This window comes from Rattus norvegicus, chromosome 1 (assembly GCF_021556685.1).
Source record: "Rattus norvegicus strain SHRSP/BbbUtx chromosome 1, alternate assembly SHRSP_T2T, whole genome shotgun sequence".
Taxonomy (NCBI): domain Eukaryota; kingdom Metazoa; phylum Chordata; class Mammalia; order Rodentia; family Muridae; genus Rattus; species Rattus norvegicus.
Window position 1 is genome coordinate 52,305,821 of NC_141534.1, and position 27,675 is coordinate 52,333,495.

Here is a 27,675-nt window from a genome sequence, read left to right on the forward strand (position 1 = left end):
ATAAATACATATACTGAAGTTTGTTTTATTGTAGTTTGCTTTTTATGTATTTTTTATAACAAACTGAAACTAGGAATAGAAAGTATGGGGTGGAGAGAACACTGGCTGCCCATGTCTTTGTCCTAATGTCTAGAATTCTGTCATGTATAGCATTTCATTTCAAAATAGAGATTTGTTTCCTCCCTTGACCACACATGTTTTCAAAAGTAAATCAAAGAACTTATAAAAATCAAAAAACAAATAAATACAACACTGACTGCTTCTGGAGAGGACCTGGCCTTGATTCCCAGCAGCCGCATTGTGACTCACAGCCCAGCTGTGAGGGATTCCATGCCTACTTCTGACCTCCTTGAGGACCACCTGGTATTCATGTGGTGCACAGAAATGCAGCCAGCTAAAATGTGCATATATATATATATATATATAAATTATTTTGAAACTTAGGAAGACTACATAAAGAATAAAACTGTTCAACTCTTAGTAAAAGTTAGCAAGAGATTGTCTGACTCCAATAAACTCCAATAACTAAAACCTAATAGCAATTGCTATCAACAAGTTGACTATTATAATGTCTTTTAACATAAGATGAAATAGTAAAACTTTTAAAATACCAATGAAATAGCATTATCTGACATTAAGCCTATGACTTAAAAAAAAGAAAAAGAAGAAGAAACCAGTAGTATCACAGTCTAACAGTGGTTGCTCTAACACATACCCACCAAGTCTGAGACTGTCATCAAAACACAAGCATTCCACTTCCTGAGTGATGGCTCCCCACAGGCCCCTTCTCCCTGAGCACCAACCCTCAGGTTTCAGTCTAGCCAGACTCTTTAGGCATTGAGAAGCAGTAAATGATCCTGTGTTCTTGACCTGCTTACTCATTTTTGCTTGTTTTGTTTTCCTTTCCTGTTCTTTTCATGAGCTTGAGTGTGTGGTGTGTTTGTGACAGCATTTTAAGTGCCCGGCCATCTCCCTAGACCCTATACTTTTAAGTATTTACAGTATCACTCCTGTTTACACCCCAGGAGGACACATGAATCAGTAAAACTGCGTCTGCAACAGTTGCATGACCATGTTGATTATGACGCTGTAACTGTTCATTCTCTAACACCCAATCCTACTTTTTATTTACTTGTTTGCTTGTGGTCTTTGAGACAGTCTCATGTAACCATGCTAGTCTGAAATTTTCTATTTAGCCAAGGCTGGCCTTGAGCTACTGCCCTTTCCACCTCCAAGTGCTGGGGTTATAGACATGAGCCACCAAGCACAGATTCCATTTGATTTTAAATCCAGGAAATGTGAAAGTACTACCATATGGTAGGTACATAGTGATCATTATGCCAGCCCCAAACTTTAAAACATCCAAATGTCTATCCTGGGCAATACACACACACACCCACACGCACCATATACCACATATGTACACACATATATACACACACATACACACATACATACACACCACATACACCATATACCACCTACAAACACACATACACACACCATACACTTATATACACACACATATTACAAATACACACATAACGCATAAATAATATAATATACATATAACAAATACAAACACACATTCAGACATGTATACTCATAGCAAATATACATAGCAAAAATACGGTCACATAACACATAATATCCATAACACATATATATACACATACATAATAGACATATATCCTCACACATGCATATATTCACAACACACATATACACATGCACACATGATTCACATGTATACACATACACATATACACATATAACACAGATCTTGCCCACCCTTCTAAACCCACTTCCTATACCACCTTGTTTAATAAACCTTGCCCCAGTCCATCAGCCAACATAAACCTTACTGTCTGTTTTTATCTCGGTCGTGTTTTTTAGCACCTCTATATACCTCTACCAACCATTACGGTGAATTGTACAGGTGTCTTATCTCATCTCCTGGACTATTAGGTCCTTGAAAAAGTCACAGCTTGCATCCTGGTCATTTTAAACTTATCCCTCTGTCCATTGCAAGCCTTGAAAGCTATGGCCCGCACTAACTGCCAAATTGAATTGATTTTGAGCTAACTTCGGTGGCAACTTGGAGCAGGATGTCCTTTTCAGGCTTTGTGAGTTTTTCCCCTTAATAATGCAATCTTTTTTTACTTCTGCACAAAGGTGCCTCAGTCTACAGAAATAGCCATTACTCTTTGCCTTTCAAGTTGTGTCCTGCTGGACAAGCGTCCAATAAATGAAGTCCAATGAATAAAAAAACTGTGAGGGGCTTTCCCATGCTATGAATCAGTTATCCTCATTTAAATCATGCTAAGAAAGAAAATAACTTCATGTCTACATTTGCATTTTAAATTTGTGTATGTGTGTGTGTGTGTGTGTGTGTGTGTGTGTGTGTGTCGTCATTGTTGTTGTCATCGTCATTGTCGTTATTGAGACAGGATCTTTCTACATGGCTCTGACTGTCTTGAAACTCACTGTGTAGACCAGCTGGGCTTCAAACGCGAGATCTGACTGCTTTTACCTCCCAACACTGGGATTAAAGGCTTGTGCTACCATGCCTAGCTGACAATTGAAATTTTAATATATTTTTATATTTTACATGAATTTTCCAGCTTCAGTTTGAGGTATCATTTCTTTTGTTCATTTCTCCTATCAAAATAAAAAATGCTAAGTATACATTAACACAGCTCTAATGCCCCATGTAGATATTCTATTGAATAGAAATCAAGAGGTTTATTTGAGTGAAATAAATTCTTTTAATGTCCCATTCCTCTTACCCAGGGCTTTTGGCTTTTAAGATCTAAACTTGGCAAATACTTTTCAGAACATAAAAATCAATAGAAATTAATAAGGAAGGGCACAAAATTATATTTTGAAAGCATAAGGACTTGAGACTTAGAAATTGGTATGGCTTGTGTCATTTAACAAATGGTCAGTATGTGAGCTTCTTCTGTCTAGCAACTTTATACTGTGAAAAAAACGTTGGAACTTTCACCAGTAGTTTCAATCAAAATTATTTGAAATACACTGGGGTGGAGAGGACATGAACATGAACATTTTTAATATAATTACTGATCTAATTTTAATTATCCCCCATATTTCTTCTTGTTAGCCTTCAATTATGTCTTTGCTCGAATCATCCAATCAACTGTCTATTATTTCATGTAAACAGAAAAAACATTCCTCTGACTTTGCATCAGGAACTACTGAGATCTAGTTTGCTTTGGTGTTGGTGTTGGTGTTGTTGTTGTTGTTGTTGTTGTTGTTGTTGGTGGTGGTGGTGGTGGTGGTGGTGGTGGTGGTGGTGGTGGTTTGGTTTTTTGTTTCTTACATTAACAACAATAAAATTCAAAGTGCTCACATGTCATTCATAGGATTAAATAAGGTAGGGTCAGGAATTGATTCTAAACAGGGAAGAATTTGAAAATTGGAATAATAATGTGTTCTGCACATTTACTTCTTTGTTGGTTTGTTTAAACTCTCCATGTATGCTTATCTGTTAATCCTCATTTTAGCAAGAGCGTAGTGCCGATGAGGGAAGAGCTGTTTCACAAGTAGAACGGGAACTCTATGCAGAAGGGTAATTAGTGCATTTGGACCTGAGCTTGCTCAATTTGCATCAGTTATTTCCAAGACATTGAAATACCGATATTAGTAATATCTTGTTCTAATATTGACAGCACATAGAAAGAGAAACATTAAGGAAGGCTCATTAAATGTATCCATTATAAGCAAGAGTAGGAGCCAGTTGTTTTTAAATACAGGAAGATGCTGGCATGGGTTTGTTCAGGAAGCAGGCTATGGTTGGAGCGCTCACTTAGCTGATTAAAGAAGAGATGGAGAGAGTAGAGAGCATGAACCATTGAGGTCTTATGAAGAACAAGGAAGGATTTGGAAGAAGGTGGGGCTGAGACAGGGAGGATACCGTGGCACAGATCAGCCTACACTGGGCAGCCTTTGAGAGGCAAGCTGGGAGAGACTTCATCAGTGCAGTGTCAGTCACTAACCACCTAGGTGTTTTCAGAAAGAACCATTTTGGGAGAGAATCAATGATATACTCTTCAGAGAGCTGAGCATAGGACTTTATGTAGACTAGATAAAAATAGGTGACCTCTAATGAGTTCATGTGTTTTGCTGGGGTAGCACCATTGCCAAGTGGATCCTAAGGAAACAAGAGACTCAGTGAAAAGAACCTTTCAGGTCCTTCCGCTACTTAAGACCAATATAGAATGGGGCTTCACAAACTATGGTGTAATTGCTAACTAGAGTATTAGGGAGTGGAAATAAAGAATGAACTTTGCAACAGTCTTAATTGTAAACAAAATCAGCCAACTGCAATGAAAGGCAAAGGATCAGGAAAGCCTGAGGTGATCACAGGGTTGCATGTAGGAAGAGCAAGAAGCAGCTTACTGTAGGAGACACACATGGGCAGCCATGCAGGGACCACCAAGTGAGGAGCCTACTGGTTTTTCTTTCTTTCTGTATTACAGTGATCAGTACATTTCTCTCAGGGTATATTACTTATGCAGTGAAAAAAACAAAACAAAAAACAATGCTCTTTTTAATAGGCCAAGAACAAAGGAGCCCCTGAGCCAAGCAGTCACTCTGTAACTGCAGAGAAGTTTCTTGTAGACCTGTTGCTGTAAAATTATTAAAAAAAAGGAGAAGAAGAAGAAGACACTCATCTTGGTTCCTGCGAGTTCCCACTCCCGAGGTTCTGAGCAATCTAGCTGTTTCTCTCTTACTGCTTTCACACACCATACCCTTGGCAGTTGTTACCACGCCTGAGATGAACATAGCATTCCACGGGATGTGCTAGCATGGCCCCACACCATGCTAGCCCCAAGCATTCTATAGCCTAGCATGGCTTCCTGTCACAAACTCTGTTCATACTCCCAACACCCAGTGAAACCATTACTCAGCAAACTGGAACCCAACAGCCAGATTTATGTGTTAAATGCTCATTGTACAATACATCAACACAATTAACTTATAACCAATTGATAATATATAATTGCCCACCTTAGACACACAAAGCCCTGTACACATTCATCCAACATTCATAACAACCTGTAAAGGTGCAGAGAGGAATCTTAACATTAGCTTCCCTGTTCTCTCCAGTCCTTCTTTTCCTTGCTCCAGTTTCCTCCTCTCTCTAAAACTTTTCTCCCGTTCATCCTTCCCTCTCATCCAATGACAGGCCTCGGTCTATCTTGTACCTGCCTTCACCTGTATGACATCATACACAGACCTCTCTCTATAGCTTGCTGGGTAGTGGGACACTAGGCAAGGATCACAAGTTCAGGAGAAGCAGACAGACATGTAGGAACTTACATGCTTCCATAGTGAGCATCGGGGTTGGAAAGTCCTTCAAGCTATCTCACTGAAGAAACTAGAATTCTTCAGGACCCCCTTATTTTAAAGATGAGTAATATGTCCCTGTGTATAACCCCCTCCCTTGTTTAACCTTTCACACATCAAAGGAAATACAGACAGTTGTCTGAATAATGTCACAGGAAAGTCTTCATGATTTTACTTTTCCCAATTCTTCTTACATTGACCTCTGGCCTACACACACACACACACACACACACACACACACACACACACACACACAGAGAGAGAGAGAGAGAGAGAGAGAGAGAGAGGCACACACAGAGAGAGAGAGAAAGAGACAGAGATACATATATACACAGAGAGAGAGGGAGAGAGAAAGGGAAAGATATACACAGAAGCACATATACATAGGCACTACACATAGACACACAGAGATGCACACACAGATATGCACACACACATACACATATACACACATATACAAACACAGATACTACACATACACACACACACACACACACACACACTAGCTGTTACAACTGATGAAAATATAAAACCTCTACCTATGTACCTGTTAAAAGTGATCAAAACTATGTTTGTTCAAACTACACATAGAAAATGCCTTGTATATTTGATCCAAAGTAGACCCCCCACACACACACTTGCACAAATCATTCTATACCAAGATATACATTTAATGCCTATCACCAAAATAAAACTAAAACACACTTCCAACTGGGAAAATGATTACATTAGGACACATATGTTCAAAATATTGCATAGCCATCAAAATAACACATCGATGAAAGTGTATATGTCGCATTTTTAAAACAGCATGTAAAAATTCTGTACACAGAAAGAATTTGGACCTTGGAAAATATGTAAACAAGGCACTCATTCCTGAGTGTTTGCAATGATTGTCTCAACTCTTGACAGTGGTGCTACAGACCTTCCTACTCCTTCTTTAAACATTTTTTTCCAGCCAAGGTCACACATCAATCATGTGACTAGAAGTTAAAAATTAATTGAGAAGCTTATTTCTGAGGGTCGAATTGTGTTTTTGAGACTCGTCCACATGGAGATGATAGCAAAAGTCTGGGGTGGTCTTTCTCTCCAGAGGGAGATGTTCAGCCTCTCTCAGTAACTGCCCAGTGTATAGGTTTTCTACAGGAAGCAACCACATTCTAATTATTCTGTCATGCTCGGCAAAAGTCAATTAGAGTTGGAGGCCTCTGTAATTTGGGGAAGCTCGACAGGCTGAACATGATTTTAAAACTTGATTTGATAAAGATGAAACCTGACATTCACATACAGGAACCCTTTTCTTACTTTTTTCAGAAAATATGTCATGTTCAATTTTAATTTCAACAAAATAGAGAGCAAATCTACATAAAGCTGCAAAAAAGAAAGCTAAGGATTTGTTTGCCCTGAGATATGTTTTGCTCACTATAATTGGATTGTCAGAATGTGTCTGACATATGCTAATGAAACAGCAAGAAAGCCAAAATATGGTTTATTTGGTTACATTTGTCCTTTTTAGAGTGAAACCAGCAACAATCGCTTCATTCCTACTTAGACACTTGGAATGAAACATTATAAAACAAGACCATTCCGGTCCTTAAGTAACAGACGAGGGTACTGACTGAGTGAGAGAAGGCTAAATTCTCAGCCACAGAATTCACTGTTCATGAAGCCTCTGAAGTGTCTCTGTCATCTTGTAGGTGAGAACTCCTTTTGTCAGGTTTACTACTTAAATCTGGAAATCTTTACTTTTATCTGCAGGACCCATGCTAAGGAAGGTTCCCTCAGCTCACAGTTGCATTAAAACGGTTACTTATATTTTCTATACATATATGGCACTGATGTCATTTAGACTTGATTTGTTCAGGATCTAGTAATGTAGCTCCAAGAGCCTGGGCTGGATGTCTCAAGCTATAGGAACCACCAACTGCCCTTCTAGGACCCCTATAGGATGTGGATACGAGCCTTCTCTTTCCGACACCCAGACAGTAGGTTTCCCTACTTATAGACAACAAGGATCCTTCCAACTCTCTTCTAGACACCTGTCCTTATTGGCAAGAATAGAAAAATATAGCATTTTAATTAATTGTTAAATAAGCCCCCAAACCACTTGGACTTGAACTACTGAAATAATTGGAACACCAGAAAATCCTCTCCTGGAGGCATCTAGACATAAATACAAATGCAAGGAACTTGAAGGGTTGCTGTGAGGCCCCTCTTTATCAGCAGGAAGCAGCCAGGCTTATATGTCCCTCCTGAGAACTGATAGCTTCGGGTTCAGATAGGAACCACAGCCCTGGTGCTCACTGAGCATGCTGGACATGTAGCCTGCCTTCGTTCCTTTGGTGAGTACTTTTAAGCAAGCCCCTGTTGGGGCAGGCTGTTTCTTGGCCTGAGATTTAGGTACCTGTCAGTAACAGGGGCCCTTAAGGGCCAGTTTATGTTTACATTGTGTGTTTGTGTTGTTACGGGTTCCCATCATGAACAAAATGGCCAGTGCTGAACATCCAGGAGCCTATGTTAGCAAAAAACGGCTGACACTGAAAGTCTTGCAACCCAAAAGGTAAATAGCTATGCAGTCTGCTATATAGCACATTTCCGGCTGGCTCTAGGTCAGAGGTCAGTGTCTTAACTTTAGCCTTGGCCAGCCTGCCTACATGTGCCTTTCTATAGTCCTGTGTGCTTTCGTTGTACGTAGCTTTATGCTGGTCTGTATGTGTGTGTGTTTCTGTGCCTACCTATGTATGGTCCGTGTGTGCTGGTCTGTGCCTGCCAATGTCTGCTTGCCTCCCTAGAGGTCTTTGTGAATGGTGTCTCATCTGCCCTCATATTCTCATATCCTCAACGTCCAGTCTGCCCAGGACCCTCCCCCTTTCCTGGCACCGGAGCTCAGATGTTGCAGGACCGTTGCACTACAAGCTGTGTTAGACACATGTATGCTGAAGCCTTAGCTCAGAAGAGAAGCGCAGAGTGCGTGTTCACTGTCCACTACCTTTTCGGTCTGCCAGCCCTCTTAAATTAGACTAAACACAATGGAGATGATTCAGAATAAAATTGGCTTGGCCTTCTCTCGTCCCATAGTTCAATAGCATTTTAGTGACAAACACTAAAAATTACATTCTTAGAGAGGATTAGCATTTTAATTATACAAACTATTTACCATATGAAGCCTGATTTTCCAATGCAAAGTTTAATCCACCAGATATGACTAATTTCCTTGTGAATTTTACTTTAACCTTAGCCTTTCAAATTTTCGTAGTGGAATATCATTAATCCTAGTGATTCATGACCTGCCCCTGGTATTTTGCCATCTTTAGTAGGAAATCTTTGATTTAGAAAGCTGCGGACTGAGGTGTGAACCTAACGTATTACTTGGAAGCATTAACTATAAGACATAATTATAAACACTGCTGCCTACAATGGTTATGATTTTACAACTCGGCATTTTACTAGAAACCTAAAACTGGGTTCCCTTGTGATGTCCTCTGGCTGCATCCTTTATACGGACAGCAAGAGGATGAATCTCGAGCTGTGTTTTCTTTAGCGTGATAATCAAGATCCTGTGTCAGTATCTGATGCAAGAGTGAGCCGAATAATTAACGTCGCATTCTCAGTGTCTATGTTAGTTTCCTTTCTTCTCAGGTCCGGCCCAACATCTCTAAGTGGGATCATGTTCAACCCACCCATGGGGTCATGCTAGGGGTAGACTGTCATTGGGGTAAACTATCCTACCCAGAGTCTCACTTGGGAGTCCTTGGGGTTCAACTCCTTCTAAGTCCTCCCTGTTATTCTAAGAGGCATCCTTTGAGGCCACTGATGGAGATTGGGCCTCCTCATTCTCCCCCATACCACACAATCTGGCAGGGCCCTGGAGACAGAAGCCCTGTCTCCAAACGGGAGGTTGCAGGGCACACTTGAGCCAAGATGTTTTGCTTCTTTGATGATAAGGCAGCCTGTACTTCAGTTTGGCTTTGCCATGCTCTCGATGTGACCCAGAGTATATCGTCTCTTTCTTTAGCTGCACTAAAGGGGTACCGGGGACTGCAGGCAAGTGATTGCAGATGTAAGGAACTCGGGACGTTGTCATTTGCATGGTGATGACTTCTTATTACTGTGCAATTCCCGTACACTTTATGGTGGACACTTCTGCACTCCAGGCTCGGTGTTAGATACTGATGATACCAGTGCTGGCTCTGTGCGTGGAGAGCGACTGCTTTGGGAAGGAAACCATGACGTACAGTCCTGGCAGGTGACTGAGACAGAATGCAGGAGCAAGGTTTCTGGAGCACATCCGAGGCCCTTGGCCTCAGGGCAGCCTAGGAATCAGTAAAATCTGGGGGTCTCCACTTCTGCCACATCCTAGGAAGGTACTTCTTAGCCAAGAGTTCCTAGTGCATTCCAGGGCTGGAAAAGACCTCCGCATCCCTGGAGACCTGTGTCTTCAATGGTTGGAAACTCTTGAATACACATATGTCCACTGCCCGGGAACTGGCTTTAGGCTTTGTCCAAAAATCCAATGAAACTGAATGAGAAGAAAATGGATCTCCATGAGGAGAGTGGTGAGCGAAACTGAGTCTTTAAAGAGCCTTAGAGTGATGCTGCTGGCTGGCACCAGAAGCCACAGCTGCAGAATTACAGGACACCTGCTCTCTCCACTTCACTCACTGCCTCTGTATTTACACATTTCTGAGACCTCGGTACAAACAGCATAGTACAGAAACACTCTCCAGGGGGAGTCGTGGGGGTAGGGGAATTAATATAATATAGAAGCAAAAGCCCATAGACAAAGCAGAACCAGCAGGGTCAAAAAGAATGAGAACAAACAGGAGACAGTGGTCTGTGTAGGAAACTTCAAGGAAGACCCAGTTTTCCTTGCCCTCTGGAAACACTCAGCTTCCCTAAGACCGGGGTCCTCCTCCCTATTCACAGGCTACAATTGCTTCTTCCGGAAATTGCCTGCACTGGATCTGACTCTTGGTAGAATTTGATTTAATTATGTGGTCTTGTTTATGGGGGTGAGCAGTTAAGCAGGACAGCATTCACTTACACAAGAAAATATAGAAAAGTTACATGATGAGATTCTGTTATAACTTTTTACTCAACGTAATTAAATTCTAGCCTAATGTGCCAAGACAGAACAGTGTAATATACACTCTGGCATTTGTTTAGCCCAAGAAAATTCACTCATCCAAGAAGTCCACTGATAGCGTACTCATTTAATGTAATTACCCTATTATGCATAAAATAATGTGCTTAAAGAGAGTTAGGCAACCTGCTTTAATCACTGCAGTAAGTTGTAAATGGAATAAAATAACCCAGGCTGTATTATTAAAAATATCAAAAGCATTTAATGAAGAATCTGCCCTAGCTGAATAAAGGCAAATATTTCAGAATGACATCAAAATATTGTGTTTATCTGAAAGAAAGAATGTTAGGAATTTTTAATTAAAAAGTCACCTCAGCTGATGTACATTATACTCCCAAGGCCTAGCTACTTGATTATAGAAAAATGCTTATGTTGGACAGATGTGCAAAGACGGGGAACGCAGTCCAGCTGCTGTCCATCACAGCATCTGTCTGCTGCTGGGCAAGGTTCTCCACTTAAAAATTCTCGACTGTCAGAATTCATCCAGTGCCATTAAAGCCTCCCTCTCCCTGACCTTCAAAGCCTTCCTAATGCTGAGTACTGAAGAAAAGATGGGCATATAAAAGTGATTTAAAACAAGTAACAGTGATTCTTAAAATTCCTTTTCTTTGGCTATTAAAAAGGCAAATGGACAGAAATCGTCAAAACAGTGTCTGTCATTATCACGGCTATCTTTGTGCAGTTCATGATACCCAGATCACAATAGACATCCCAAAGTCTTCCTTCGCTGAAAGACAAAAGTTCATCTATGAGAGAGAGAGAGAGAGAGAGAGAGAGAGAGAGAGAGAGAGAGAGAGAGAGAGAGAAAGAGATTTGTATTTTGCAGAAATAGTTTGGCTATGCAGCTGGGACATGTTCTGTTTATTGACAAATGAATAGAAAGCATGCTTACTGTGAATAATCAGAAGACCAGAAATGGCTATTTGGTTCCTCTCTTCTCCCTCATTCTCCCCTATAAAAACATTTCCTATCATCAGACTACACAAAAGGGAAACCTCCCTGGTAATAACTGACCAACTGCAGTGGGGTTCATGGAAACCTGAAGGCCAAAATGCTGGATCCAACTCTCACATATATTTAACAAGCCCAAGGAAATATTTGAAGACACCTACCACTTGAGAGTTTTTATAGCCAAGTCTCTGGCTTCTCTTAAAGATGAAAAGAGCTGTCAATGTTGGACCCTCCTTCCTGCCTGTCAGGACAGATCTGGAGCATCATAGGGGGGCAGTGCACCCTAATTTTTCTCCATTCTCGCCACCTGCTACTCCAGTGCAGTAATCTAAGGCCAACTGGCACCAATTACCTTGTTTACGTTATTATTTTTCTTATAGTAGAGAAACAGTACTATGGTCCCAGATTGCCTGGCTGAGCCCATGCTGCCAGGAAAAATGGAAGAGAACAAATTTTTGTGTGGAAGTGAATAATTACCTCTTCATGATTAATAAGCAAATCCAACATTCTGTGGGGAAAGAGCACAACGGGACGCTTCGGTGATTCATTTGCATGATTCCAAACGCATTCGAACTTCAAGCCTACTCTTTACAAACATTAGCAATGAAGGGAGCAGCAAATTCAGTCTGTGGCACAAAAGCAGAAGTAAGATGAGCGCAAAGGACTGGTAAAGTGTAGACAGGAGGAGGTGGAAGAGAAGGGATGTGTGGCATTTTAACTATGCCCGTTTTCCTGGAGAACAACTTTTGCCTATTAGCAACGGAATCTGAGTTTCAAGAGTAGAGTCTAGCCTAACACCCACAACAATGATAACGCCAGTTCCTTGTGTTTATTGTCCTTCCCACCTGCTGTGAGGTTGGTCACATTACCGCATGAGCCTTCATCCTTGCAGTTACTTTTAGAGTAGCACTGAGCCCGCCACTCTTGCAGATGATCTGACTGAAGCTTCCAATGAGTAAGCCATTTCCCCCCATAAGAAAAGCAGAACCATGATTTACATTAGGCCCATGTGGCTGCATCAGGCAGGCTCCTTCTACTTGGACTCGCTTAGTACTTGGCTAATCATTCCTTCTGTAGTTAACTCGTGCTTAAAAAGTAATAACTGTATGGGTCCCTTTCAGAGTTCACCGATCCTACATTATAACTTACAGGAAAGAGACCTTACTATAATTTAAGCCACGGTTACTCTTTACTTGCCCAAGTGAACCGTGGAAAGGTTTTAAGTTACAGTTTCTATTGAATTGTCTTGTTATATGTGTGGACACCAATACAACCCCAAATATAAAGGGTATTCACCACAACATGGTGAGGATGACCTTCTAGTGTAGGTCTGAATGGAATAAAAGTTGCTTGCAGAAGGAAGTGTTTGTTTATTAGTTCAGTGATAGAGTGTAGTTGTAGTGGGAGTTGGGGAAGTTGGAGCAGGGGCTTAGTGTCTATGAACCCTGAATACAAAATCCACTGCTTGCTAACTGTGAGGCCCTGCTCACACAACAGTGAGACCCTATTTTTATACGCACCACCATGGCTTTTTACTGTACTCACTGACCTGTCTCCTTAGCCCGTTCCTCACAGCATTAAAAATGCCAGCTTTAGGAACAGCTCAGCTGCTAAAGGCACTTGCTCCCAAGGTTGATGAACTGAGTTCAATCCCCAGAACTCACATGGTATGTGGAAGTAGAGGACCGGCCCATACAAGTTCTTCTCTGACCTCCACACATGGGCTTTGACATGTATGTCCATATACATATACAAATAAATATATAAAAAATAAATGAAAACTGTGTTTAAATGTCTTATTTACTTAAACAATAATATGACAATATCTCAAAACTTAGATTCTGGATGTGTAGATTGATAGATGATAGATACAGAGATGCAGAGATACAGAGATATGGGTGGATAGATAGAAAGAAAGAAATAAAGAAAGAAAGAAAGATAGATAGATAGATAGATAGATAGATAGATAGATAGATAGATAGATAGATAGAAGTTAGATCGAAGATAGATGATAGATGGATAGATAAATAGAAAGATAGATTGGTGAATAGATAATAGGTAGGTAGATAGATAGATAGATAGATAGATAGATAGATAGATAGATAGATAGATAGATGATATCCAGGTGCCTCTTTCTTCTCCAGTAGTTTGGTAGCCCATGTGCTTTCAAGAGTTCACCATTTCCTGTGAGCTGTAGTTTGGGCAGGGTTCTCTTACAGCTTTCTCTTGGTGCGCATGGGGGAGAATCTGAAGGGTATCGCTGTTTGTGTCTTCTGTCTATCTTTGCTGTTACCTCTCCAGACTTTTATCTGTACCATTCATCTTCTCCAAGATCAAGTTTCAGGCTGGACTCTTCCTTTCTTGGCTCCACCCCGGGTCCCGTTGGCTTCCATTCAGATGCATGTTAGTTGTCTGACTGCCATGGGTGCCTCCTGTTCTTTCCTTGTTTTTTCAGTTTTAATGGACATAGTGGACATTAGATCCCCGCCCACTTTGTTCTCCTAGGGAGTTTAGTGCTAATTCTCCTTCTAACTAGAGTTGTTGTAGCCTACAAATTATGATACACCCTTTATGGTTAAAGTGCTTCAAAGTTTTGCCTTTGCTTTCATTGACACATACGTTTTGTTTATGTTAAAAAATATTGGGGGATTTTCCCAAATGTCTTTATGTCATTAGCTTTCCATTTAAATCCACATGGTCAGATGGCATACCTGTGTAGCTTGAATACTTTTTAAATCTCCTGAGACTTGTTTTATGTCTAAGATGATGCTTGATTTCATGAAAGCATTGTGTGTACTCCAAAGAGTGTGCATGTGGCAGCTGCCACTGGGTATGAGGTTCGGTGTGGTTTTGGTGAACGTGGTAATAATGCTATCTGGATCCATGATTCATAAGGTTGCTTAACTTTTCTAGACCATTCTAGATCTCATTCGTCTACATTTTTCTGGTAAATGTTGAGACAATGACATTGAAGTCTTTGATGGTTGCTACAGCTGTTGATCTTTGTGGTTCTATAATGTGTCTTTAAGCTCAGTTTTGAGGTGTGTAAATGCTCAGTAACATAACACTTCTTACTAAACTAGCCCTTAACCGATATAAACTTGCTTTCTTTGTCCTGGGTAAATGTCCATACTCTGAAAGTTACTCTGTTGATATTAATGTAGCCACTAATGATTTCCTTTTGATTCAAGTTCTTATTGTCTTTATACATTCTTTTAAACCTTTGTGAGGCAGCTTACAATTTTCCTTTATCATTTGTATGGATTATCTGTCTTTTGACTTAGTTGTACACATTATTACGGTATGGTTGCTTGTGGAATACGTCATTTCCTGGGTAGGAGAAGGCCTCTGCCATCTTTACATCAGATAGTAATTAATTCCAAGAATACACAAAGACTAGAAAATTGTCTGGGAAAGAACTTGAAAAGTTTTTGTTATAGTCTTTGGCTAGATTAAGTATTTTTCATAGTTCTCTTTTATATTATTTTAGCAATTGTCTTAATATTATAGCATATGTTTTAACTTATATTAGAACTTCATAAAAGATAACAGCCTTCATATGCAGTGTTCAGATATTAATTTTTCCCATTTCTTCCCTTCTAAGTTTCTAAAATCCAAAATAAATAATTAATTTAGCCTTAATCTTCTAGAGATATATAACTAGAAAAAAATGTTTTAAAAAATGCCTTTTTTTGAATGGCCCCACATTTTCATCTGGCACCATTTTCTTCTACCTGATTTATCTGCTTTTGTATTTTTTGGACTGTAGTTTTCATGGACATAAATTCTTTTGTGTGCCTGTAATACAGAACTCAAAGACATTGTCCAAACCCATCATTTAAAGAAGACTTTTGTGGGTTAATGAAGTAAAACCTGCTTTTTGACTGTTGGGGTTGTCCTTATTCCTAGTCTTGTGCAATCTCTTTACAGACCTTGTTGTATTTGCTGGGCTTCTTAGATCTATGAGACTATAGTTCTCATCATTTGGGAAATTTTCAGCTATACACCCACCTATTGGGACTCCACTTACATTTGAAGTTGAGGTTGCTCCATAGCTCCCTTGTGGTCTTGGTTCCTAGTTAAGTGATTTGTACTGCTAGATCTTTAGGTACATGAAGCACTTGTCCTGTGGTGTGTAATTCTCCACTACAGATTTCTCCCAGCATCTTTTAAATCTTTAAAATGTTTTCTACATCTCCTGAGTCCACTTTGAGTTTTAGAAACATCTTGAACCAGCTCCTGCTTACCATGTGTAAGCTTTCCTCTGGCTTCTGGAACATGTATACGTCAGTTAGAACAGCTGTAGCCATGCCTAGCTACTCTGCCCTCTGTGCCATTGTTGAATCAGTTTCAATGGCTGGTTTCTTTGACTTCTAGGGCAGCCTGGACTACATAGGGAGTACCAGGCTATCCTGGGCTAGAGTGAAACTTGGCCTCAAAAACTAAAAACAGCAACAACAACAAAAAGCAGACAGATAGACAGAAAGAAAAGGAAAGAAGGGAGGGATAGAGGAGGGAAGAAGGAAGGAAGGGAAAGAAAGAATGAAGGAGAAAGGATGAAGGAGAAAGATTCTCTGTTCTCTCAAAGACCCTGTCCAGCCACAGCTATACCTGTACCATTAGGGACCAATAGCACCTACCAGGGCTAGGTACCATTTGTCATGCTGACTCAGGGAGACTCTGAGACTCTGACCTGGAGTCTGAAGAATAACTGTATCGAGGAACATAAAGAGAGGGCTCTAACCGACTGCACTGCACAGAATGCCCACATTGTGATGTGAGGATAAAGGCGGCCATTTTCTATGGCTGCAGGTGGATCCTGTGGCTGCCTGGAGTAGCCCAAGATTTGCCTCAGCTTACTTTGAACTACATGCTTGCTGAGCTGTTTTCTGTTTTCTCAACTGGTAGTCAGTTTTATTCTTAAAATCCTTCCAACTCAAAATAACCAACTACCAGAGAGTACAAATACTGAATTTCATCCTATAAATTCTACACAGCACACACACACGCACACACACACACACACACACACACACACACACACAGGTATGTATGTATGTAAGTATGTATGTATGTATATATGTATGTATGTATATGTACATGGACCAATAAACAATAAACCATGGGCTTCATTCTTCCATTTAATCATTTAGAAAACATTTCATTCACTGAAATGTTTAGTAAGTAACCATAAGTAAGGAATCAATGGCAGATGTTGAAATAAAATCTAAAATCGTTCTTTCATCCCATGTGAAGCTGTCGTCTAAGTATTCTATAAAATAGTGCAAAATATTAAAAGAAAGTGAACTCAGATTTGAAAATATGAAACTCCCTACCACTGTGATTTTCTCTTATCCAAAACTCAAAGCCAACATGACGTTAACATGGTTCGTGACATTTAATGATCTCAATACAAAATAAAGACAAAGCTGTCAAAAAAAATCACTCAACCCTCTGTTCCTGTGGTCTTTGGGAAGATACTGTTTATCTCCCTGTGTGGATCCTCTCCAGAATTTTTAATTTAAGCATGATTTCTTTGACAATCCACATTATGGAAATTATTAGCACAGCTAGCCACTTGCCTCCTTCAGCTGATGAAGAATGAGCTAATTAGAGATGCAGAAATGCATCCCAGCAGTGATTAAGCAGCCGCCATGGAGTTATTTACACCTCTGGAAAGCATGCAAAACCTTACACATCTCAAGCGGCCAGCAGAACTCTAAACTGACACTTGCAAAGCCACTGGGAACCTGCAAATAAAGCTTTATTATTATGAAATCCCATTGTTACTTATAAAGGACAAGCACCCATTTAACAAAGAAGAGATAAGCTTAGGTTGAGTCGCTAGACAGAGTGATTGTGGACTCAAATTAATGTTTGAGTAAAACTTGATACAGGGCGGTGCCTGTAGATGTGCAAGTGAGTGTGCAAACGAAGAGTGTTCAGAGTCAAAGCAAATGAGAATTATCGAAGAGTCTGGGACCTTGTGAACATGTCTTAACAATCCAGCCAGTCTGCATAATGTTACCTTTACGTAGGTTTTCAGGCCTGATCACATGGTACTGGCTAATCAATTGGTGTGCCCTTCTCTGGAGAAGACTAGGTCTCCAGCTCCAGTGCTAGTTACCTGTAGTTCTTTGTGAAGGGTTGAAGCCTCCTGTGCTTGCCCATCCACATTAGCTCGTCTGTTGTCCTCCTTGTTCAGCTCATGCTTCGGCAGTCATGTTGGTGAGACTTTATGGGTGCACCTTTGACTGTTGTCCCTAGGAGACACAATTGCACAAAAGATTTCCTGTTCTCTGTCTTGTGCAATCTTTCTGCAGGTCACAGTAGCATTTCATCTCATAAAAAAGAAGAAAAAGAAATAGAAAAGGGAGAAGAAAAAACTCGCATTCCCTTAACAACATGGTATAAGACAGGTCCATAAATTGAATTTGGAAACCAGACTGGAGAGCAATGCCTCTGATATGATCAAACCTGCCTTGTTATTTAGAGAGCAAACTGTCCCTTAGCCATTGCCACACACAGATAGTAGGGCAGCCAAGTGCTTTTTCTGATTTACACAGTGTTTTAGAGAGCCAGGATTTGTTGGTTTTCTTTTTCAGTGTTCTCTTTTTTCTTTTCTTTTCTCTCTCTTCTTTTTTCATTCCCTGTCCTATGGTCTATTCTCTGGGAGTCTGCATTCTCACCAGAGGGTATAGAAAAGGCACGGTAGCTTTAATAAGTAAGTCACATGGCATATTAGGGGAGACTGTTGGTTGCTGCACAAATGGAGTCATGGGTACCAGGAACTGCAGAAATGAAGTCAGCTCAGTGCCTCTTCCTGTGTGGAGCTCTACCACTGAAGCATAGCCACGAGCTGTGTGGAAGTTGCTCAGTCAAGCTTAGGATGTTGCATGGAGCCCTCAGCCACACTGGGACTGCTACCCCGGAGCACGCATGGCCTTGCGGAGCAAACCCAGCAATTTGACTAACTTTACCTGTCATACAAATCGTCTCATCTCCAACTGGGAGGAGCGTGTGGAAAGCAGAGAAGGGAGGTCAGTGGTGGTGGTGGTGGTATTCTTCTGGCCAACTGTGGACTGTCAGCAACAGAAAAACCCTGCACCCTGCCTGTCCTTAGCCTCATCCACCTGGTAACCTGGGCTATGGCTGCCCACCTGGGAAGGTCAGCACTCCATCTTTTGCATGACTCTGTCCTTTTTGACAATTAATACATCTCATTTTGAGGTTGGTTATCAAGGTTAAACAGTCATAAGGAACTCCTGTGACCCCGTGTAACTCTACCTACACCTGAATGTCCAGTCATATCCACTACCCAACTGTAATGTAGCCACCAACATTATAAATATGCAGACATAAGGTGCCGTGGAAATGGCTCAGTCAGGAAAGTGCTTGTCATGTAAACATGCAGCTCTGAGTTTAATCCCCAGATCCCATATGAAAATGCTTGGCATACAATTGCATAATTGTTACCCCAGTGCTAGGGAAGCAGAGATGGGTGGGCCACTGGCGCTCATTGGCCAGCCATGATGGTTAGTATTAATTGTCACTGTGACAAGATTCAGAATCACCTGGCAGATGGGCCTTTGGGCATACCTATAAGGATTGTCTTGATTAGGTTAATTGATATGGGAGGACCCATCCTGACTGTGGGCAAGAGTATTTCCTGGAGAGGATCCCAGACTGGAGAAATTGAGCTGAGCCCTACCACCCATCTCTCTCTGCTCTTTGACTGTGGACACACTGTGACCAGCTCCAGCTACTTATAACCTCCATACTAGGGGGGACTGGGACCTTGAACCATGGGTCAAGGTGAACCTTTCTCCCTTAAGTTTCTTTTATCAGGGTGTTTTATCACAGTAACACTAGAAGAGACTAAACCACCAGCCTGGCAGAATCTGTGAGTTCAGGGCAATGAGACTGAAAAACAACCTGAAAATGGACACCCCAGCAAGGTGACTGCTGACCACACAGATACATGCCTACACACGCATATGCGTGTGCACACACACTCACAAACACGTGCACGCAGATGGAAACATCTCCAAACCACTCTTCAGCCCCATTGCTACCCCACTTCTCCCCTAATTGCTTTGGCCCCTCTTCAGAATCCCCTGAACCAAAAGATAAGCATAGTGTAAAGTCATCTACTCTAACATTAAAACTATTTCCCTCTGTGAATGTTGAAAATTAATTTCACCCCACCAAAGTGAATACTCTCCAGGGACCATGTGATGCTGGGATCCTGGCTTGCTAGCCAGACTTGACTCGGAGTGCCTTGGGGCAGAGCATAGGAGTCTTTTCTGGGTGTATTTGTCACCCAGAGAGGGGGTACATTAGATGTTTATGTAATAAAGAATAAATGAAATGCCTATGTTTTATATGAGAGAAATAAAAGCAGCGAAACTCAAAACAAAAATTCATACCACTTATACTACTCCTACAGACAGTGTTTCCATAATGATGCAGCTTCCCAGTTGTGCACTAAAACCAACTAGTCCACTGCCTCAGGCTGAGTAATGAAGAGGCAGGGTGCCACACTGAATGAGAGTCCCCTACATGGAAAGAAACACAAGGAGCAGGGGAAAAGCGTTCTGCCTCCAGACAGATGCTAATTGCATGGAGCTGAGATGTACACTATGACTTCTTGATCTACATGTGCTCCAGATGTGCTGCTTTCACACGCCGAGCCTTTCATCTCAGTCCACGGGCTCTAGAAGAAGCCTTCATTGTGTTTTTCCCACCATCAAAGCAAAGTGAAGAATGCGCTTATCATGGTCATATTGCAGACTCATTCAGGAGGAACTCAGGATCTATTCGTGATGTTAGAAAAACAAGGTCTTGTCTGCTACTGTCCAATAAGAGCTAAGACATGTACCAATCGCATCTCAGGAAGTGACTCACGTTGCCAAATCAGAACACAGCCACAAGGTGGTGGGAAATTCAACCCTGAAATGGACTGCTGGTGTATCCACAAGTGTGTAGATCGCTTTAGAGCACAGATCAGACTGTGTCTCATAACTACTGTAGACATAGCTCCTGGAAGGGTATCCCATTTGATTGCTGTGCCCAGCCCAGTCTAGGGGCTGCACAGACAACCAGCCTACATGTTTTCACTGGTTCAATACTGTGTGTACCTTTTACATCCTGTGACATGTGGCCACCCTAACATCAGCCCTGAAGCACAGTCAGCATCTCTTACATACTTTAAAACACACAGACAATCCCAGGGATACAGTACCGGCTCCATAAGTTCAACTACTGATCTGAAACTTGTAGCGTCTTTGCAAACCTTCCAGCCCAATGGACAATATCTACTAAATGCACAGCAGGATTTAAAGGCTTCACAGGGAAAAGGACAAAACATCTTCTTAATGATTCTTACATGGATGCCATGTTGAAATGATAATAACTTCCTGTTCCTCTTTGCTCTTTACTTTGGCTGTGGTTTTCACCTGTGCATCACGGTGATGAGTCACCTTTAGGGTAATATTGCCTGGGCAGTAACTCAAGGTTGCCGTTCTAGTTCTCTGGTGTCTGCACCCATGTCAGCGCTGTAACCATGTAGTAGAAACATCCCGCTGTCATTAGACTGGGTATGACATTTTGAACATGGCCTGTGAAGAGTGTGTGCTTTCCAAGAGCAGCATGCATGGGGCTGGCAAGGCTGTCCACCCATGTGTTCTCACTGACCTTCGGTAAAGCATATTGTGAGGCTGCCCTCTGGAAGATGCCTTCAGTTTACTTTAAATCATCAGGCTTTGTGGGTCCTTCTGAGATCACATTAAGTCATGCAAAGGAGAAATTCAGATTGAAGGGTGCTGTGCAGGCCTGGATGCCCAGCTCAGGAAGAAATGCATAGGCGTGTGAGCAAATGCACCTGGCACTGCACTGGCTTTGAGGGCCAGTCACATCTGACTCTTCACTCTGTTGGCAACTCATATACTCACTAGAAAGTAAATATAAATAAAATGGAAACAGTGTTCATCAAAGGTAATTCTGAATATTTTAGTAGAATTAACAAATACGAGTGCTTTAACATTAATTTGGGGGCTAGGGAGATGGCTAAGAGCACTTGTTAGTTTTAGAGAGGAGCTTGGTTTAATTCCCAGCACCCACATCATGGCTCACAACTAACTCTAGCTCTAGTTTTAGAGGGCCCCAAGCTCTCTCCTGACTTCACAGGCACCACTCATGCTTGTAGTACACAGTGTATGCAGGCAGACAAAATGCTCATAGGTATTAAATAAGTAAATCTAAAAAATTAATTGTTGATTTTTGCAAAAGTTCTTCTCTGGATCAAATCTTGGATTTGGGTTAAAAATGAAATAACATGATGGTGTTGCACCTGAGATGTACTCACAAGAAACGATAGCATTTCTTGGCCATGTTTCCCACTGTCAGACATAGCCATGGGCAAATCTGTAACATATGTTCTACAGGAACCATCTTCCTCATAATTTCCAAAATATTTTGGAAACACTATACTCCTATATTGAATAAGCATTCCACTGATAAACTATTTCCAATTACTTCAATGAAGTGCATTGTTAAAGTTTTTAATTTATATTCTTCCATAAAACCCAAACCATCACCAATCTGTTAGCTTACACAAAGTACAACATAGTGTCAGCCTTTTCTGAGCTCACATTCCTAGCATCATACCCTGTAACAATAGCTACACTTCATAAAATAGCCCAGTGCTTTCCAGAAGCGTTGTCAAGAATTAAGTCACAGTCCTAGGTATGTATACTATACAGGACAAACCAAAGCATCTTCCAATATAGAAACTCTGTAGTGTTTTCCTCTTGGTGAAGCATTATCTTTACTGTGTCTAAGGGCTTAACAATTGTATTATAACAATTGTATTATAGTTCTTTAAGTCTAATGCTTTGTACACTTTCACATGCTTCAACTGCAGGAGAGAAAGGACCCGACCTGCTCAGCACTCAGCATTTCTCTCTCTCTCTCTCTCTCTCTCTCTCTCTCTCTCTCTCTCTCTCTCTCTCTCTCTCTCTCTCTCTCTTTCCCCCCTTACTGAGTAATCTATAAACGGCAGACATTACTTGGCTGCGAGTTCAGCAGGAGAGCATTCACCAAGCATGCATGGTGTCTGAGAGTCGGCTCCCAGAATTCATAAATAAATGGGGGGGGGAGACAGAGAGACAGAGACAGAGAGACAGAGAGAGATAGAAACAGAGAGAGAGAGAGAGAGAGAGAGAGAGAGAGAGAGAAAAGCGAAGAGAGAGATTTTACAATGAATATTTGCTAGTACAAAAATCTGAAAGAAATGAGTCTTCAGTTTCAAGTCTGCCCCCAGACCCCTCTGCCTTACTGACAGACCTGTTTACAGGGCTGCAGTTATTTTGGTAATCATGGTTTTGAGTAATCTTTGAAAACACATTTTTCAGTTGCTTCGTACTGAGTAGTGGTTGCAAAGGCAGATGTGAGGTCTCGACCAAACACACTACCCAGTGGAACTGCTGGGTTTTCCATGCTATGCCAGACAGGAGAAACGAGGGTCAGAACATTTCCATGCCCATAGCTAGAACAGCATGTTTGTACGTCAGTCAACACTGTGTACTTGCAATTCAGGTGGATTTCAACAAATGTAAAAGTTAGGCGTTTAAATATATTGAAATTGAAGATTCTTGTAAATTCTAGTATCTTTATATACATTGGATAAAGTGAATTCTTTTTGAATCTATTTAGGTGGCTTTTCTCATCTACTGAACTCAAATATTGGGATAGTGTTTTATAAATTCCATGAGATCAGGTCAAAATGTATTTCATGTATAATGTATTACCTTACATAAAAATGGAACCAGAAAATATACTTTATTCTAAAATATATTAAATTTTTATCATGATGATTTCACTCAGCTGAGAGAGCTCCTGCTTTTCTTTGGTTACCTCCATTAATTTTCCCCTGGCTCAACTTTATCAAGGCCATTAGTTGAATCAACTAGGAAATAAGACTAATCATTTATATAAGTGTAAACTAATCACAGGCTAAGATTAAGCTATTCTGTACATAATTATACATGTAAAATTTATACCTAAGGATAGATGTGAACCAGACCAATACATCTATTACAGCTCCATAGAAAAGAAATTTGGGGGGCAGCATTTACCATGTTCCTACTTTGTGCTGGAGTAGTTACTAAGCAACACCCATCAATTACTCAGTCCATGGGTTCAAGGAATTGATTACACTGTAGGTCCTCCTGCTCTGTTTATAAAGTCACTCGATCTTCTCAAGCTCCTTTAACTTGTTTGCTGTTAAGATGTTTCTGTACTTGTCTCTCCTGTGTAAAAAGCATATCTCTCATCTATTCAGCTTGAGTTTAAAAAACTAACATAGACAAATATTAAATCTTTTAAAAATAAACTTTGTGGTCGAGTGGTTGTAGGTATCAATGGAGGCCTGATTGAAACGGACAGACACAGACAGATGCAGAAACAGAGACGCTGAAGCAGAGAGTGGTGTGTAATCAAGGGGAGACTTGATCACCCTGTATTTGAGTTCCTTTCCCTTCGTGTTAACCGACAAACATCTTATTAGTAAGAGTTTACTCACTTATGTATTATCTGCTGTCATACATTTCAAACCTCTGCAGGGCTAGACATAAAGATCAGCAGTTAGCTGCCTGTACAGCTTTTGCAGAGGACTGGAGTTCTGTCCCAGCACCCATCTGTCCCAGCACCCATATCTGGCAGCTCCCAGCCACCTATACCTCTAGTTCCAGGGATGTAACACCTCTGCCCTCCATGGTCATCAGTACTCACATGTGAATACCCACATGCTGGCACACACACACACACACACACACACACACACACACACACACACACACACACTTAGAAATTAATCTCTTTAAAAAGATCTGTTTGCCTCTCTTTCTATGATGCCATCTTTTATGTAGCAAGAACGCTGAGATACAGTTTCCTTCTTCACTGTTTTCCACACAGCACATCTGCATATCCTGTGAAAGCACCATTTAGAAACACATCTGTGGCTAGAGATGTTGCATCTGTACCTGATGCAACCAGAGACTGATGGTCTCTGCCATCAGTCCTGTGGCATGCCTCTCCAGAGATGTTGCTTACATAAATCGCCATTTCTAGCAGAATCCTCAAGAAGTGTTCATGACATTGATAGTCTAGAACTTAAGTAATTCCTCAAGAGTTCAGAACTATTTTAGAAAGTATCCTAGAAAAAAATCATTATAAAAAATCTTATAACAATCATTATAATGATTTGGTAATTTTACCTGAACTTTATTTTTAGCAAAGACCCAGTAGATTTATTAAAGTATGGGCCAGTGGTAATTTGTGTTCTGTTAAGTTTCTGAGTATAATCTTCCCTTTCCTATGTAGCTTTGAGTGTTTCTACCCTTTTGGGGATGTATTCTTAAATGGCAGTGCTTTCGTGATTTTGTTGACACTGGGGGATTTATAGGTGCCGAATCTATTTTTTTCTCTTTGTCACCTTATCGAAAGTCCTTCCTCAAGTCTCCTAACTTTGGACAATTGAAATCCACTGTTTCATTTCCCTTTTTCTTAAAAGCTAGGATTGTGTGATAACTCCTTGTTGAGCTGCTTCCTAGGCTACATTTCTCTTCTTTCCCTTTATTTCTATTTATTTTCCCCCTTTATTTTTCATTGTGGATTCTTCTGTGAGTTCTACTCTGGGAAAATTTTTAAATCTCTCCCCCCTTGTAAATGTCACCTTGCTTTGAGACACTAGCCTAGGATTTCCTCACCATGGCCTGCTTCTGCTGTCTATACCGACATCACCATCACTTTGAGCTTTGGTCTTTTCTCATAACCGTCTTGTAGAGGATTTGGTACCAATCCTTTGCTGTCCCTCAACTTTGAGAAGGAGAGGGTTGGACAAGATAGCTTCCCAGCTTCCTATGTCCGTGGTCCCCACTCCCACTGCCTCCACAAGTGTTTGTATTAATAGCTTTCTATTCCTACACTGAGCCTTCTCCCTCGGCTGCCATCATTTCTTCAGGGCCCCCTCTCCTTTCCTTCTTTAGTCCTGTTGCTGCTCAGCCCAGTCTGAGTTCTGTTCCTGTAGGCTTTCCCCAGTGGAGGATGTATGCTGGACAGGAGGCAGAGAGCTTTAGGTTCAAGCGGCCTTCCATATCTGTCATCTGAAATGTCCTTTTTCTGTGACCTGACTCTCCTAGCTCTCCCTGCATGCTTTACTCTTAGTGATGTTCCTGTCCTCAGGTCTGGTGACTGCCACCCTCCCCTTCTGTCTCTTGCCTTTTGCCCATGCTCCATGGCACTGAGGCCTCTGCATGGATGGGGAGACCTTGGTTAGACCTGCACACCGCTCTCTTGCCACATTTGTATACGGGTGTAGAGTTTGATATTTAAGTTTCAGTGTCCATCCATGTTTGTAAGAATCAAAGCAGAGTCTAAAAGCTGTACCCCTGCCATAACTCCTAACTCCCCACTTTGCTATAGACACTCACTTTCTTGCTCAAAGTGGAACTTTGGAACATTAAGTCTTATTTTTTTTCAAGAGTAACAAACCGTTGGCCTTTCCCAGATGTTGGGCAGTGAAGACCACAGTCACAGCAGATAGCTTTGGCAAAGGGTTTCAAAGCTTCCAAAACAGAACTCTTGGAGGAGGAGGGGGGTCCTGATTAAGGAAAGCATTCACTCATGGACCCACTTCCCCTCGTCTACACTGTCAGGACAACAATACAAAGAAAACAAAAGTTTTCCAGTCTCAACCAGTTCAGGGAATGGTGGGACCTTCGGGCAGACAGCCAAGAGCAGGCCAGCTGTTACAAATTTAATTAAAACAGATCTGATAATTAGCACAACTCGTTTATGAATGCGCAAGTCTTCCTTATGTGTACATACAGGTCACCTTGTCAGTTATGGGGTGGGGAAGCCTGTGGCATCTGGAACTGTGAACCAATTACTAGGAAATTAAAAAAACAAAACAAAAACAAGCTGGGAACTGCTCTTGACCTGTCCTCCCGTCTTTGTGCCCCTGGAAGAAACAAGAGAAATAAAGTCAAAAGAGCACGTGCCCGCTTAGCCCAGTGACTGCGTGCGGTATGAGAGGCGATGGAGTTGGAGTGCGTGCTTTCCTCTCATGGTTTAGGCTGCAGTCCGTGGAAATGAGCCCACGCTATCTCATGAGTGGTGCTCAGTGGAGACATGATAGTCAGTACAGCTCCATACACACCACCCTCTCTATAGCCAGTCTTCATTGTGTCATTTCTTTGCCTTTATTTACAAGAGAATAAGAATCACCTGGACTCGCTCTCTTTCCTTTCATTTTCATTTCAATGTATCGCACTCCCAAATGTCCTTTTCTTACCAGTGATACTCTGCAATAGTGATACTGGGCTCAGTGTTATGCTGTTCTAAAAATGTCACATTTGGAAAGAAGAGCCGCCGTCTGCCCCTCATTGGCGGGCACCTCTAACGGTCCTGCTGTCATCAGTCTACAGTTAACTGTCACTGTCACCTCTGCACTCTCAGTGCTGTCATCCACGGCTCTAGCACTCTCCATTCTCCCCCTCCCTCTGTGGCCCAAGGATTTGGAGGGCATCTTGATGGCCTTGCTCTCCCTGAGGCTACTTTGAAGTATGTGTGCTTCATTCCAGGAGGCTTTGTGGGCCAGCGCGCTCTCCATGCTCGCTCTCGCTCTCCGCCCATGTGCCAGCGTGTGTGTGCACATATGCACAGGGGTGCATGAGGAGCCTCAAAAGTCAACTCTGGGTGTCAACTGCCAATCACTCTCCATCTTATTTTGAGAAGGATCTCAGTAAACCTAGAGCTTGCTGATCCCATCGGACTAGATAGATGGCCATTTATACCTCAGGCTAGGCCTTATTTCTCCTGCGTTCAGGACTCGCACATCTGCCTACCACATGGACCTCTTTCCCTCACTCAGTTGTCTACAGTTTCTGCGCAGAGGAATGCCCCATGTAGTACTTCCCCTGAAACTTCACACACTCATCCTCCGTAGAGCCATATCTAGCTTGATTGACACATAGTTCCTAAGCTAGGATCTAGATGTCCTCCTTGGCCCCTGCTACCTCTCCACCCTAACTTTCAAATCCTTTATTTCAGCCTTGAGATTCTATCCAATAAATATCCCTTTGGTGTGTCCGCCTTTAGAAAGCTCAGGCCCTATTGGTAATTATGCAGTCTCTGCGGAAGCTGTT

The 27,675-nt window shown here is 41.5% G+C and overlaps 1 protein-coding gene across 2 annotated transcripts in view; it reads left to right on the forward strand.

The window, feature by feature from the left end:
• Pacrg (parkin coregulated) overlaps positions 1-27,675 on the forward strand; it is a 422,656-nt gene that overhangs the window by 177,357 nt on the left and 217,624 nt on the right. Inside the window, exon 1 of one of the 2 annotated variants that reach the window (XM_087581084.1) lies at positions 7,586-7,715. The exons of the other annotated variant lie outside the window; for it this stretch is intronic. The gene's annotated coding sequence lies outside the window, so the exon portion shown is untranslated. Of the gene's footprint in view, positions 1-7,585; positions 7,716-27,675 lie in introns of those variants that run through there. 2 annotated transcript variants of the gene reach the window in all.